Consider the following 12,315-nt stretch of genomic DNA (forward strand, 5'->3'; position numbering starts at 1 on the left):
ATGGGTCACAAATGATTCAATCCGTTCTTAATTCACATATCCCTCTTAGGCTTCATTCTCATCTTTTTAATACGTTTACAATGTTTAATGCATGCCTAAGAGTGCTTAGAAATAAAAGAGAATGAAAAATGAAACACAAAACATTTTTACAAAATTTCTGAAACAAGGCTCCCCGCTCGAGCGCAGGTTTCCCTGCTCGAGTGGACCCCTTTTGTCGGCAAAAGTGCTGGTTACCTCATCAGTACGCTCGAGCATGACTTCGGATGCTCAAGCTGAATGTCAAACTACATGGCTTGACGCTCGAGCATGAATCTTTCCGCTCGAGCAGACACCAATGTCTACAAAATTTCTGGGAACCAACATTCTACGCTCGAGCGGCCCTTTCCCCGCTCGAGCGAACATGCCAAATTCTAGAATTTCCAGAGCTAGTTTTGATGTTCAAACTCGACATTCAAAGGCCCTAAACTCATGTTCATGGTTCAAAAATGTGGAAATGCATTATATATCATTAGGATGTAAGCAATATGCGACCAATTGTTCAAAATCATGATCAAATTCTCAAATTAATCAACATTTCTCTTGCATGACCAAAATTCATGCATTCAAACTTCACACAAGCCTCATATCTCCATTAATCAAGCATGCATGCAAATTCTTAACTCCAATTCCATTTCAACTGGCACCAATGATGCTTATAATCATGAAACTCAGAAGAATTATGCATGCATGTGAGATTTGGTGCCCAATTCATCATGTTCAACATGCTCCATGCTTGAACGTGTAAAATCATGGCAATTCTATGCATGCATGTGCATATAGGCTCCTAATTCATCATAATCAACACAACTCATGCTCTTGATTGCCATCTAACTTTGAATTCACAAAATTACAAACTTATACACATGAATTTATACTCAAATGCTTACCTAGGAGCTCTAATCACCCAAATTATGGTTAATTCTTGAATTAGTCTTCAAGATCTTCAAGCTCCTTGATTAATTCTTCAACTTGAGCTCCCTCTCTCTCTCTCTAACCGGCACACACTCTCTGTCTAGAGTGTAATCTCAGCAAAATGAACTCAAAGAAGAGGAATTAAGTGTATATAAAGGCCTATTTACAGGCTCTCTTAATCAAATTGATTAAGACTAAGCAATCGGGCTTAATTTAATCATTCTGAATCTAATTATTTTGGTCCAAATCAATTTTTAATTAAATTTCACCATAAGCACTAAAAATTATGCCAATCATAATGGTGTAGTCAATTTCGGTTTATGTGGTCGATAAGGCCTTCAATTTAAATTACAAAAGCAGATAACCAAACAGATTTTCCTACGGTGAACAGATAGAAATTCAAAACCACATATGTTCGTATAAATGGCACTCAAAATCATATCAAACACATAATCACAATCACAATCAAGATTAATTAGCATAATACGGACCAGGGTTATCACAGTCTCCCCCCCTTTAGGAAGTTTGGTCCTCCAAACTTATTTTACCTTCGTCGGGAAACAAATGTGGATAGCGTAGTCACATTTCGTCCTCTTTTTCCCATGTGGCGTTTGTCCCATAGTGTTCTTTCCATTCCACTTTCACCATCGAGATGTACTTGCTTCACAACTGTTTCACTTGCCGGTCAATGATTCGTTCCGGCCATTCTGTGTATTCCATATTTTCATCAAGAGCTATGCGGTGATAATCAATCACATGAAGCGGATCTCGAAGATAACCCCTTAACATCGACACGTGGAACACATTGTGCATCTGTTCAAATCCTGGTGGTAAAGCAACTCGATAGGCAACTGGACCAAGTCTTTCTGGGATTTGAAATGGCCCAATATACCGGGGCAACAATTTTTCTTTCTTACCGAATCTTACTTGGCCTTTCATCGGAGTCACATGGATAAACACATGGTCACCAACCTCATACTCAAGAGGTCTTCTTCGCACATCGACATAATTCTTTTGCTGACTCTGGGCAATCTTGAGCCTTTGCTGAATAGTTTTGATCTTTTCAGAAGTGTCTTGCACAATTTCAGGTCTAAGCAAGGCCCTATCCCTAACTTCTATCCAACAAATTGGTAATCTACACCTTCTACCATACAAAGCCTCATATGGTGCCATACAGATACTGGAGTGGAAGCTGTTATTGTACGCAAATTCTACTAGTGGGAAATAATCTTTCCAACTCCCTTGAAAATCCAAAGCACACATTCTTAACATATCTTCCAAGGTCTGTATTGTCCGTTCTGATTGCCCGTCTGTCTATGGGTGGAATGCGGTACCAAACCTCAATTCCATCCCTATAGCTTTTTTCAAACTCTTCCACAGTCTGGACACAAATTTCGGATCCGTATCCGAGACAATAAATACTGGAACTCCGTGTAATCGAACAATCTCATCAACATATATAGTAGCCAGTCTATAGGTATCAAATGTAGTTTTGACAAGTATGATGTATGCAGATTTAGTCAGTCTATCAACTATGACCCAAATAGAATCCATACCTCGGGGAGTTCGAGGCAGACCAATAACAAAGTCCATAGTCACATGCTCCCACTTCCATTCAGGAATAGGGAGAGGCTGAAGTAGACCACCCGGTTTCTGACGTTCAGCTTTAACTTGCTGACACTGAAGGCACTTGGACACATACTCTACAATTTCTTTCTTCATTGTAGGCCACCAAAAGCTTTGTTTCAAATCTCGATACATTTTGTTATTACCCGGATGCATAGCAAACACTGATTTATGAGCTTCATCCAGAACTCTTTTCTTTAGTTCTGGAATATCTGGGACACACATTTGGTTTCGAAATCTCAACACTTTGCTTTCAATGTTGAACTCTTCCCTTGGACTTGTCTCAAATTTATCAATCACTTTCTTGAGGAATTCATCCTCTTTTTGTTTCTATTTAATCTCATCAATGATTGCTGGTTCGGCTGAAATGGCGGCTATCAATCCGCCCTGTTCACACAATGCCACTTCAATCCCGGACTTTTCAAAATCTTGTAAGATCTCTTTCTGTTCAGTAAGCAAGCAAGCCAAACTCCCCATCGACTTCCTGCTCAGGGCATCAGCAATTGTATTAGCTTTCCCAGGGTGATACTAGATCCGAAGGTCATAATCTTTTATCAATTCAAGCCATCTCCTCTGCTGCATATTCAACTCTTTTTGAGTGAGGAAGTACTTTAGGCTTTTGTGATCCGTGTAAACTTCGCATTTTGCCCCATACAAGTAATGCCGCCAGATTTTTAAAGCAAATACAACTGCGGCCAATTCTAAACCATGTGTTGGGTAATTCTTCTCATGTGGCCTCAACTGTCGAGAGGCGTAGGCAATCACCCTTCAATTCTGCATTAATACACAACCCAAACCCTTATAAGACGCATCACTGAAAATTAAAAAATTTTCCATACCTGTAGACAATGTCAACACTGGTGCGGTGGTTAGTCTCATTTTCAGTTCATGAAAGGAAGATTCTCTTTCATCGTTCCATTCAAATGGCTGCCCTTTGCATGTCAATTGGGTAAGAGGCACAGCTATTTCGAAAAGTCTTTCACAAAACTCCTGTAGTACCCAGCTAAGCCCATGAAATTGCGAACTTCTGTTACATTTGTTGGTGTAGGGCAATTCACAATTGCCTCTATCTTTTGTGGGTCCACTAAAATCCCCTCCTTGTTGACAACATGCCCTAAAAAGGTAACTTCACCTAACAAAAATTCACATTTCTTTAGTTTGGCAAATAATTTCTTTTCTTTAAGTATTTGCAATACAGTCCTCAGATGTTGTTCATGTTCAAGTCTATCCTTTGAGTATATCAAAACATCATCAATAAAAACCACAACAAATTCATCAAGGTAGGTCTTAAAAATTCGGTTCATTAGGTCCATAAAAGCTGCAGGAGCATTAGTCACCCCAAATGGCATAACAAGAAATTCGTAATGACCATACCTTGTTCGAAACGCAGTTTTCTCAACATCTTCTGCTTTCACTTTCAACTGATGATACCCGGATCTCAAATCAATTTTGGAAAACACTTGTGATTCCTGCAACTGGTCAAACAAATCATCAATATGAGGTAAGGGATATTTATTCTTTATGGTTACCTTATTCAGTTCTCGATAGTCGATACACAAGCATAAGGTTCTGTCTTTCTTTTTCACAAATAACACCGGCGCACCCCATGGTGAAGTACTAGGTCAGATAAACCCCTTATCAAGGAGGTTTTGCAATTGTTCTTTCAATTCTTTCATTTCAATGGTAGCCATTCTGTAGGGAGCTTTAGAAATAGGCTAAGTGTCTGGCACAATTTCAATGGTAAACTCTATCTCTCTATCCACTAACTCGCCTGGTAATTCATTTGGGAACACATCTGGGAATTCTCTAACAATAAGGATACTGTTCAATTCAACACTTTCAGATTGTTCAGATAGCACACAACACAAATAACCTTGGCACCCTTTCCTGATCAGTTTACATGCTTTCATTACAGATATCAAATAAGGTGGAGGCACTATCCCGTTACCCACAAACACAATTTCTTCTTGTTCCGGTGATTTAAATAAAACCCGTTTTGCTGCATAATCAATGGTGGCACAGTATTTACTTAACCAATCCATGCCCAGAATTACATCAAAGTGTCTAAAGTTCAAGGGTAATAAGTCTACATACAGAACAGCATTTCCAATATGCATGTCACAAAATCAATATACTGATGAACACAACACAGATTCCCCTGATGGAGCACATACACATAGCAAATATGTCAATGATTCTAGACGTCTGCTCAGTCTAGATACAAATGCACAAGTTATGAAAGTGTGTGTTGATCTAGAGTCAATTAGTACAAAAGCATCCTGATTATGTATAGAAATAGTACCTGAGACAACGGCTTCAACGTTCCATGTATCCCCCGGAACAAGCACAAAAACTCTTCCTTGCCTTACAGTATCCCCAGTAATGGTAGATTTCGTAGTATTTCCCGGTTTTGGAATTGATGCGGTGGAGCTAGCAGCCAACTTTCCACTGTTCTAATTACAATCCCTGGCCATGTGCCCCGTTTTTCCACACTTAAAACAAGCCCCTAACACACGGTAACAAACTCCATGATACAAATGTTGCACATTGGAGATGTATCACGGGAAGAATTAGAAGTACTTGAGGAGCCTGTGTTCTGTTTCTTCGAAAATTTCTTCTTCGAAAAGAAACCCTGTCTTTTACTACTTTTCTAGTCAGTTGTTGTTTTGGCCTGTCTAGCTATGTTAGCTTCTGCCATTATGGCCCGATCTATCACCTCAATGAAGGTTTCCAGCTTGAGAACATTGATCATTTCTAAGATATCATCTCGAAGCCCACCTTCAAAATGTCTCGCTTTCTTGTAGTCAGTGTTGACCACATGTGGTGCAAATCTGGCCAACTCAGTAAACTTGGCCTCATACTCAGCCACTGTCATATTGTTTTGCTTAAGTTCCATGAACTCCGACACTTTCCTGTCACAGATACACTGTGGAAAGTACTTGTCGTCGAAAATTTCCAAGAATTTCATCTAGTTAATGTCTTTATAATTCTCACGCATTAACATCCACCATCTTCTTGCCTCATCTTCTAGCATATTGGTGGCTAGGAGTACTTTCTGTGTTTCTAAACAAGGAAACACCTCAAATAGCTTTTCGATGCCGAGAACCCATGCTTAAGCCTTTAACGGATCTAATCCCTCATGAAACTGTGGTGGTTTCATTTTCTTAAACTCTTTGGTAAGGGCTATTATCCGGTCATCATTCTGTAAATCTAGCGTAGGGGGTGCCGGAGGTGGATGTGGAGGATGTGGTTGGTGTCACTGTTGTTGCTACTGTTGTTGTTGCCTCAATATTTCTACCATTTCCTGAATCAATCTTTCCATCCTATCCATTCTGGCAGTAGAGGACTCCTCTATCTCATCACCTCTCGTTCTCACCATCTGATTAGACTTGCATTATTCTTTATACAAAAATTTCACAAGTATGCATATACTAAGGAGCACACACATTCAATTAATTTGCAATGCAAGCAAATCACGAACTTATAACACATAATTGTTCTCCTTGAAACATATGCATATTCTTGATGCTTTCAGGATCATACTTATCACATGAATGCATCCTAGATCTTTTCCAGACGCTTATTGCTCATCTGGACAAGTGTGTGAGTTATTAACTCGTGCACCGATAGCACTCTATCATGACCCGAACCCGCCCCTATGGGTTAGGACATAACCGGCTAGTAATCATGAGATTACCTACGGCCTTAGACCAAATAAAACATATTTCAACAGAGTAAAGGGGCCAAAACAAACTTTGTCTATAGAGCTGTGCTTACATAGCATAACAAAATCATTCCAAAAGCGTTCTATAATAACTCACACAAAGGAAGTTAACATATGAGCTTTACACAATAGGATCATTCAAGTCATGGTCAGCTAAACCAAAAGCTTATATACAAAGGTGATCCAAAGTTCTCGCCAACATACAAAAATGTAACAAACGAACAAAAGGGCGAAAACAAGTCTCGTGCGTGAGACGTATGGGCTGACTCCTCAAAACTTGACTGTCTCTCACATACTTCACTGAGGCTGGGTTTGGACATCCCTTAGCTCACCTACAGATACATGAATGAGAGTGAGCGAATGCTCAATGAATAATATCAAGTAAAGAAGATACATGAACGAACTTTGAAATAGTTATATGAAACGGCCTTCGGCCCAATTCATGTTTCTATCTAATTTATAAAACGACAAAAGTTCTAGACATATCAACCAGCCTCGGGCCCAATTTACTCATATCGTTTTTGGCCCATTTATTTGTATCCAACAGCCTTTGGCCCAATCATTCATATCCGACGGTCTTCAGCCCAATCGTTCATATCAAATGGCCTTTGGCCCAACCATTCACGTCAAACGGCCTTTGGTCCAATTCATTCATGTCAAACGGCCTTTGGCCCAATTCGTTCATGTCAAACGACCTTAGGCCTAATCATTCATGTCAAACAGCCTTAGGCCCAATCATTCATGTCAAACAGACTTTGGCCCAATCATATGGCATAACAAATATTCATCCACAATTCAAATTCACAAGCTTACAAAACTTTTATACGAATAAGCAATAGGAAAAATAACATACTTCAAAATATCTTTACTAAAATATTCCTCAAAGTGATCTGCCGGAGGGTTTGCCCTTGTGCTTGACCCTACACATTTCATGAACATAATAAGTCACAAACGATTCAATCTGTTCTTAATTGAAATATCCCTCTTAGGCTTCATTCTCATCTTTTTAATACATTTACAACGTTTAATGTATGCCTAAGAGTGCTTAGAAATAAAAGAGAATGGAAAATGAAACACAAAACATTTTTACAAAATTTCTGAAACAGGGCTCCCCGCTTGAGCACAGGTTTCCCTGCTCGAGCGGAACCCTTTTATCTGCAAAAGTGCTGGTTATCTCATTAATATGCTCGAGCATGACTTCGAATGCTCAAGCTGAATGTCAAACTACATGGCTTGACGCTCGAGCGTGAATCTTTCCGCTCGAGCAGACACCAATGTCTACAAAAGTTCTAGGAACCAACATTCCACGCTCGAGCGGCCCTTTCCCCGCTTGAGCGGACATGCCAAATTTTGAAATTTCCAGAACTGGTTTTGAAGTTCAAACTCGACAGTCAACGGCCCAAAACTTATGTTCTTGGTTTAAAAACGTGGAAATGCATTATATATCATGAGGATGTAAGCAATATGAGACCAATTGTTCAAAATCATGATCAAATTCTCAAATTAGTCAACATATCTCTTGCATGGCCCAAATTCATGCATTCAAACTTCACACAAGCCTCATATCTCCATCAATCAAGCATGCATGTAAATTCTCACTCCAATTCCATTGCAACTGGCACTAATGATGCTTATAATCATGAAACTCATGAGAATTATGCATGCATGTGAGATTTGATGCTCAATTCATCATGTTCAACATGCTCCATGCTTGAACGTGTAAAATCATGGCAATTCTATGCATGCATGTGCGTATAGGCTCCCAATTCATCATAATCAACACAACTCATGCTCTTGATTGCCATCTAACTTTGAATTCACAAAATTACAAACTTATAAACATGAATTTATACTCAAATGCTTACCTAGGAGCTCTAATCACCCAAATTATGGTTAATTCTTGAATTGGTCTTTAAGATCTTCAAGCTCCGTGATTAATTCTTCAACTTAAGGTCCCTCTCTCTCCCTCTAAATGGCACACACACACTCTCTCTAGAGTGTAATCTCAGCAAAATGAACTCAAAGGAGAAGAATTAAGTGTATATAGAGGCCTATTTATAGGCTCTGTTAATCATATTGATTAAGACTAAGCAATTGGGCTTAATTTAATCATTCTGAATCTAATTATTTTGGTCCAAATCAATTTTTAATTAAATTTTACCATAGGCTCTAAAAATTATGCTAATCATAATGGCGTAGTCAATTTCGGTTTATGTGGTCGATAAGGCCCTCAATTTAAATTCCAAAGCAGATAACCAAACAGATTTTCCTACGGTAAACAGATAGAAATTCAAAACCACATATATTTGTATAAATGGCACTCAAAATCATATCAAACACATAATCACATTCACAATCAAGATTAATTAGCATAATACGGACCAAGGTTATCACAGATACATAGTACAAACAACCTATGAGAATACCCTCTCTTTGCCCTGTTCGCTCTCTGTTGTAGCAAGAGAAATGGTGTGTCATCAGTGGCCGGCCGGCCACTGTTACTGGCCGGCAAGCCATTAGTGTTGGACGGCAACCCCTCGAGGCCACCATTTCTGGCCTACCGCCCACCAATGAATTTTGAGTAGTGTGCTTGTAAAGCATGGTAGAGTTGATCTAGATAAGGAAATCAGTGCAAGGGTTGTGCAATAAAGACTTTCGGGAGCAAACAACAAATGTTCTTTTGGTGGAAACCGAGCATGCATGGGCCTCTCTTGCTTTTCGGGACTAGTGAATCATTTATTTGTTGTAATTAATTAGTTGTAGCTAATTAGTTTGTGTTGTAATATTTAATTAGCTTAATTAGTTGCAGCTAATTAGTTTGTGTTGTAACATTTAATTAGCTTAGCCCTGTTATATTCTTAATTAATTAGCTTAGATAGTTAGTTAATTATTCATTCAATTTTTATAATAATTAGTTAAGTAGTTTAGTTTAGCTAGTTTATTCATTCAGGCTCTCCTTCGTGAGAGCATGTTGTAATAATGTTTATATCTTCCAACCCCACTTCTTTCTCCCTTTTACTTAACCGCTTTCGATGGTTAGTTTGAGAGCATCACGTTTCAATTAGCATACCACATGCTTGCATCTATTTATCTTGTCTTACATGCACCGAGGCTCGGTTCATCATTCTAACTGCATTGTCGTTTCGATATCTCATTGAATACATGTTTAAACGCATACGCATGCTATGAAATTGTTGCAAATAACATATTAAGTAGCCGAGCCTATCTAATTGCATATTACATGTGTTGCATTAAGCATATTCCATAAGTTAGGAATCATGCATTTTTCTATCTAGTTCTTTTTTTGGCTTAGAGTACTAGGTGAGCATTTTAATGCTTTAGCATACTTTCATGAGTGCAAGTGATTGCATAAGTGCGAGTGATTTCCATGATTAGCATACTTGCCATGAGGCTAAGTGCTTATTTGTTGAACTGCTTGCATGCCTGTCCATGAAGGCTTCTTGCTTGATTTGGAACAATTCAATGAATGTACGTTTAAGCCCACTTTGTCAAGTGGTAAATTCACAAACTTTAAGCCCACTTTGTTAAGTGGAAAAATGAAACCCTTTTCAAAAAACAAACATGAAATTGAGTTGTTCCAATTTGAGCAAACTAGTCTATATTTGTGTGTATGTGCATCACATAGTAATGCTAGCCTAATAAACCGGAACAAGAGCATATAATGTTGATAAAAATCATATCATGATTAGTAGAGGCCGATCTTTGATCGAGCGAGCGGGGCAGCTCAAACGTATTCATGACCTTTCCCTCTCGTACCTAAGTTCGCGAGCTGAGGCAACTTTGGTGATGACAGACACGTGGGCTTTGGCACGAGTCATGGGTTTCCTAAATTTTCCCAAAACAAAATATTTAGGTGGTGACTCTGTATCTGGCAAAGCAGTCCATTTTTGGCAATTTGATTCGAAATTGATTTTCTAAAAGATTCACCGAATTTAGAGTCTTTGGTGTTTATCAATTTCACATTGCACTTGTGAGATTAGATTCAAAACCGCGGGAGTCCGAACAGTGGGGCTTTCTTTTGAGCTTCCGAAAGGGGGTGCGAAAAAGGCGAGCTACAGTTTCTGGCGACTCTACTCGGGAATTAGAGAACTTGACTAGAACTCATGATATGATATTTTATCTACACTTATGTGTTTCTTTGCATTGCATTTGCATTGGTGTGCCTAAGTCACTGTGTTTGCCATCTGATATTCCTAGACGGTTTGCCAAAGGCTTGCCTAAAAGTTTGCCAAAAGGCTGACCGGTTGCGGGCTCTGCCACAATGGGAACATAACCCTTGGATCTGGACTACCGCTACACCGTTTGATCCTCCTTTCACTTCTCGGTATTAGGTGTGAGAGCTATATTAGGTATTCTTGCTAAGGTACCCTTTTTTGACCAATCGACCTAGTTGCATATCGAAAGCCATAGAGACTGTTTCAAACTAGGACAAGATGCTTACCCGAATATAGGATTGTGTGAAACCGCATTGTTTGAATAGTGAAAACCCTAGTTCCTGACGAAACTAGAACAGGGTAACCCTATCCCCTCATAGGGGTGTTTTGGTTCTCACTTAACTGGTATGTGCTTTTAGAGTGAAACTCTATAGGAATCTGTGTATCAGTTACAAGTCGAGTATCAGATTTGGGGGCAGAAATCCATGTTGAGTGCAGTTCTACAGCTTTGATTACATCTGTCTGTCATTCACATCTGAGCTGAGGTGATGTGTGGTTTTTGATTTTTGTTTTCCTTTTGCTTTATTTCTTTTTGCAAAGTAATTTATCACAATTGCTTCGGACAGTTTGGTTACCCTCCAAGCACTCGGGACTCGTGTAGGGAGACTTTACAGATTCGTGGATCTTGTTAGGGGTAAACTTGTGTTTGCTTCGCTTCCACCAGTTACCAGACGGTGAAGAGTTAGGCATAATTCACCAGTTTAGCAATCACCTGCATCCAATCAAGACAATCTTCTACATCTAGGCCAGCCAGAGATTATTTGCCTATTCAAATGACTTAGTACCCTGCAGCCAGTATGGAGGACTTGATTCGTCATCTCCAATAAACAGTGGAAAGCATGCAACAAGATGCTGCTCGCCAGGATGAGGTTACAACACACCAAGCTGAAGTGATAAACATGCTACAGCAATAGCAGCCACAGTAAACAGTTGTTTCTGCTTCCGATGCACCTGCCACGGGTATCTTGGCACCCGGGATCACTGTCAATGTCCAAGAGAATTTGGGCAACCCAGTAGACCCCATCCCACCACAAGCCTATAAGGAACCAGTGTACCAAATTAAGGCGCCGTTTGAATTCGAAGTATTATACTGAAGATCAATAAGCTGGAGAAGCTTTTCAAGCGGGCACAAGGCGTGAAATCTATCCCTGACATCAAAGATGGATATACCGACTTCACGGTAACTTTTCCAGACTGGTTCAAAATGCCACATATCGACCGGTTCGATGGCTTTGGAGACCCATGGTCTATCTGTGGTTGTTCTCTGATATCCTGTGGTCGATGAGCCTTACCAGACTTCAAAAACTATCACTTTTTGGCTGGACCTTGTCAAGAATAGTGGCTATCTGGTATGCAAAGCTGGAGGATTCATTAAAGCGGAGCTGTGAGGAAATAGCTGAGGCCTTCATCGCAGGACTCCTACAACACCCAAATTGAGGCCACAGAGGCAACCCTTCAGAGCCAAAGGAGGGCTTTTCGGACTTTGTAATGAGGTGGAGGGCCAAGGCTTCAATGATGACTACTAGGTCGTAGAGAAGGATCAAATCAGGATGATGGTCCATAATCTGCAAGGGAAATTATTGCAGAAGATGATTGTCTTGCTGTTGTTCACATTCACTGAGCTCCATGAAATAGGGGTTCAGATTGAGATTGCAATGAAACAGGGGTTGATAACCGATGAGAGGGAGCATGCCAAGAGGATTTTTACACGCAGTTCCAATGTAACCACTAGTGGTAGTACATCTGTGCAGCCATCTGATGTAAATGTTGTCACCACTA

Source organism: Camellia sinensis, chromosome 6 (assembly GCF_055761805.1).
Source record: "Camellia sinensis isolate YWXY chromosome 6, ASM5576180v1, whole genome shotgun sequence".
In the NCBI taxonomy this organism is placed as follows: domain Eukaryota; kingdom Viridiplantae; phylum Streptophyta; class Magnoliopsida; order Ericales; family Theaceae; genus Camellia; species Camellia sinensis.